This window comes from Limulus polyphemus, unplaced genomic scaffold, assembly GCF_000517525.1.
Source record: "Limulus polyphemus unplaced genomic scaffold, Limulus_polyphemus-2.1.2 Scaffold9985, whole genome shotgun sequence".
Taxonomy (NCBI): Eukaryota; Metazoa; Arthropoda; class Merostomata; order Xiphosura; family Limulidae; genus Limulus; species Limulus polyphemus.
This window is the reverse complement of record NW_013675595.1, coordinates 1-4,512: the sequence shown is the minus strand read 5'-3', so window position 1 is coordinate 4,512 and position 4,512 is coordinate 1. Positions and strand designations below refer to the sequence as shown.

The following is a 4,512-nucleotide window of genomic DNA, read 5'->3' as shown; positions in this document are numbered from 1 at the left end:
AAATGTTAGTAGCCCGTCCCAATAGAGTGCACTACATGCAATGCCATGACGTACCTATCTAAAATGTTAGTAGCCCGTCCCAATAGAGTGCACTACATGCAATGCCATGACGTACCTATCTAAAATGTTAGTAGCCCGTCCCAATAGAGTGCACTACATGCAATGCCATGACGTACCTACTTAAAATGTTAGTAGCCCGTCCCAATAGAGTGCACTACATGCAATGCCATGACGTACCTACTTAAAATGTTAGTAGCCCGTCCCAATAGAGTGCGCGCCACATGCAATGCCATGACGTACCTACTTAAAATGTTAGTAGCCCATCCCAATAGAGTGCGCGCCACATGCAATGCCATCTTTGGCCACCCAGTAAAGTAGTCTAGCAGTCGCGAGAATTTCAAGTGTGCTCTCGTAATTTTGTCTGGATTAAAGAAGGTGCCGGAAAATCGGTGGTGTACTGTACTTATCATAAGATATTAGTATTAATCCTAATGTCATAATAAGAATTAACTAATGTCTTATGACAAGCATAATTAGTTATAACCATGCTTTGCTAGCTGGGAAAAGGCATTCACACCAGAACAATTTTTGTTGTAATGAATGGCTTATAGTAAATAGTGTTCCGACCACTACTGTGTTTGTTGTGTTCCAGTGGCCTGATGAACTACAGGTAAAACAAAACGCATTATCAGCAACGGACATAACAAACAAGGTGGTTGGACTACATCCTTCTAATTCTTTGATATCCCTAAGGGACTAGATAAAGAATACAGTTACTAGAAGGGTACTATGTAGAGCACACACACCTCCACGTGCCGTTGATCATACTTGGCTCTCAAAAAATACGAAAATGTTGTCCGTACGTCAGTCTTTATCAATGGACACAAACCATTTTTGGCAGGATAACGAGGAATGATATTCTACACATGTCCACCAAGTTTCATTAAAATCTGAACCTTTTTGATTGAGTTACAGAGGAAAAATAGTGGGAAAAACTGGTCTTCATGTTGACAGATACAGTGTGAAAAACTGGTCTTCATGTTAACAGATAGGGATTTTTATAAATTTCAAGAACCTCTGAAAAGTAATAACTTCTATGTTGGGTCACAGTACTAATGTATACCAACTTTCATGCAAATCCATTCAGCCATTTTTGAAAAATCTTGCTAACCAAAACACAAACACACATTAAAAGTGTGAAAACAAGCTCTGTCCACCTTTGGTGGTAGAGGTAAAAATATAACAAGCCAAGTACTAATGCCTTATGACAAGTTTAATTAATTATATCATGATCTAACAACTTAAAAAAATGCATTTACACCATAAAAATCCTAGTTTGTTTAAAGGTTTTGTAGTATGTCAAGAATTAGGTGTGATACTACTGGAAATTTTATTTAACTACTTTCAATAAAAAATACAAAAAAATTTGATTTCAATACACCAGTAGCAGTACGACTAACACCTGGGTTAACTTTTTGAATTTCTTGTCATTTAAATGTCATATTTTTACTTTTACAAAAGTATCTGTTCAACTATATGTACAGTGACTTGCCACAAAATAATCAGATTCTAAACTGTTATTATCTTTAAAAAATGTGAAAAAAGACAATGTCCTCTTGGTCCTACAAATACACCGTTCTGCCTTTACCCCCAACGGTCTCGATATACAGGACTCTACATAATGGGATCTGTTTCCCAGCAACAATGTTTTCCTCCATAATTTACATTTAAAAAATATTTAACATGATTAAACACACTCAAACATATCTTACATGCAGGTGTTTCTTGAATGAAACTCTACAATTAATACACTCAACAAGCTATATACCCAAAATATGTCCTAGGTTATACCATAAAATATATACAATGAACATATCCTGTATACTACAGGTACTAGAAGAAACCCTGAAACGTGTGTAAAGATACCGTTACTAGTTACGAACATCTTCTACCAGAAGCTACTTGTACAATGAACATATCCTGTATACTACAGGTACTAGAAGAAACCCTGAAACGTGTGTAAAGATACCGTTGTCTAGTTACGAACATCTTCTACCTGAAAGCTACTTGTACAATGAACATATCCTGTATACTACAGGTACTAGAAGAAACCCTGAAACGTGTGTAAAGATACCGTTGTCTAGTTACGAACATCTTCTACCAGAAGCTACTTGTACAATGAACATATCTTGTATACTACAGGTACTAGAAGAAACCCTGAAACGTGTGTAAAGATACCGTTGTCTAGTTACGAACATCTTCTACCTGAAGCTACTTGTACAATGAACATATCCTGTATACTACAGGTACTAGAAGAAACCCTGAAACGTGTGTAAAGATACCGTTGTCTAGACACGAACATCTACCAGAAAGCTACTTGTACAATGAACATATTATTTTGAAAGGTGGACCACCCTGTGAAAGCAGAATAGAAAAACAAATATCATTAATAATTTCACAATTAAGTTTATACACTGACATTTCTTGAGAATATCCACATTTTACTGCTATCACCAATATTTCCCACAGAGCACTGTCACATACACATTCATGTTCCCATTCTTAAATATCATGATGTAAGAGGCATCTGTATTCAAACATAATGTTCTCTTTCCTACCGTTTAATCATATGAAAATGCATTTGTTAAGACATATACTTCACGACCCACAATACATACGTTTACAATATTTAAATACTTTGAAAAACCTTGATAGAAGTATAATTTATGGAAACACTTAGTAAAATAAGTTTTAATATTAAGTTGTTTCTAATGATACCTATAACTGTTTTTGTTTCCCCCCCCCCAAGATAAAAAACATTCAACTCACATCTGCTGACACTTCTGAATGAGGGGGGTGAGCAGGTGAGATCTAAAGCCCTGGGCTACAGGGGCTGAACCAGAAACAGAAAGATAATGAGCTGCTTCCAAGACCAGTTCATGAAGAATGAACGGGCTGGCAACACTGTTGACAGTGCATATACAGAAATCGTGCAAATAGGATGTTCCTGCAAGAAAACAGGGATATAAATATATAAATTATAACATCTTAACTATCACTTTTATTTATTCTTAATGAACACTACACTCACTTTAGCAGTAGACTAAATCTCATAGAACTAAAAAGATTCTTCAAACGTTACTGTGGGTTGATGTTGAAAACCGAAAAAAATCTGCCACCCACAGTAATTGGCTCAATTCAACAGTTCTTTCAAACAAATTAAAACTTGATCAATGTTTATTTCACTTCCTTATATTTTTATACCTTAGTTCATTATGTGCGATATTTATAATGGCTATAAGCTTTTCTAACAAATATATCGAAACAGAACTCTATCTTATAGCTTCTTTGTCGGCACTGGATACAACAGGTATAGTGTGATTGACATATTGTTGTAACATTGTTCTTTACGTTCCTAGAATTTGATTTCTTGTTTGTTCTTAACAAATGCTTTTTTTTTGTTGAAATATCTTTGCAGAAAGTTATAATTCCCAAATGATTACACTCATTTTAATAGTGTATTCAATCTTTTAAACAAACCATGAAATCTATTTGATACCAACCAACTTTCTTGTTTGGAGTATTTTTCCTTGAACTTCAATAGGTTCTATATTTACCTCTTTTAAAGCTTCTCTTTCTGTATAATAGCTATTTCAATCATCAAATACCTTGAATAATGTTTCTCTATCACTGACTATTCTCATCTTTATTTTCATTATAATTTAAAATTAAATTTAAAAAAATATTTCCCTAGATATATTTATACTTTCTTTTATAGCAAAATAACGATTTTTAACTTTATTTCAGAAAACTGAAAAAAAAATGCTACCAACAATTCCACAGAAATATTGAACCCATTCACCCAGCTGCAATGAAAGGGTTAATTAGAAAATTCTTGAACAATGTAAAATTTAGAGTTTCGAATACTGCCATCTTTTAGGAAGAATATTTAAAACAGCTAATAATATGCTAAAACTATAAATAAAAAATCTCTAATATCTAGATTAGAAAACTAATTCAAACAACTTTTTTAATTGGCCCACATAAGTATCTTCATTACTGAAAATAACAGATGAAATATAAAATTTGTTCTTAAGAAATGTTTGATAACTATTTGGACATTATAAAGATTTTGCATGTGAAATTTGACAATGTTCTGATGCATAAAAGTATTTTTAATCTTAAAATGAAAATTACATTGCATGTTAGATAGGCAACATGTGAAAAGGAAAAAAAAACGCTTGAGAAAAACATTGTGGTACAAACCTAAAGACTTAATAAAAAATTTTTATATTTTGTGTATGAAAGCATTGTAATGTTTACTGATAATGTACCAAATTTCGTTAACATTCACTTACCTTTTTAAAAGTTATAGCATGAAAACTATAACAAACACAAAATGGTTACGAGGTTGGTCCCAGGGACTGAGCCTGTGCTGAAAGAGTTAACAGCAAGGATACTCAACTGATGATACTACACACCCTAATCATCATGGGTTTAGTTTTCTGGTGT

The 4,512-nt window shown here is 33.4% G+C and overlaps 1 long non-coding RNA gene across 1 annotated transcript in view; it reads right to left on the bottom strand.

Annotated features, from left to right (window-relative positions):
* Window positions 1-3,009, bottom strand: part of LOC111083535 — a 13,449-nt gene extending 10,440 nt beyond the window's left edge. The window contains exon 1 of the long non-coding RNA XR_002609094.1: window positions 2,830-3,009. This is a non-coding gene — a long non-coding RNA (uncharacterized LOC111083535). The remainder of the gene's footprint in view (window positions 1-2,829) is intronic.
* Window positions 3,010-4,512: the final 1,503 nt, after the last annotated feature.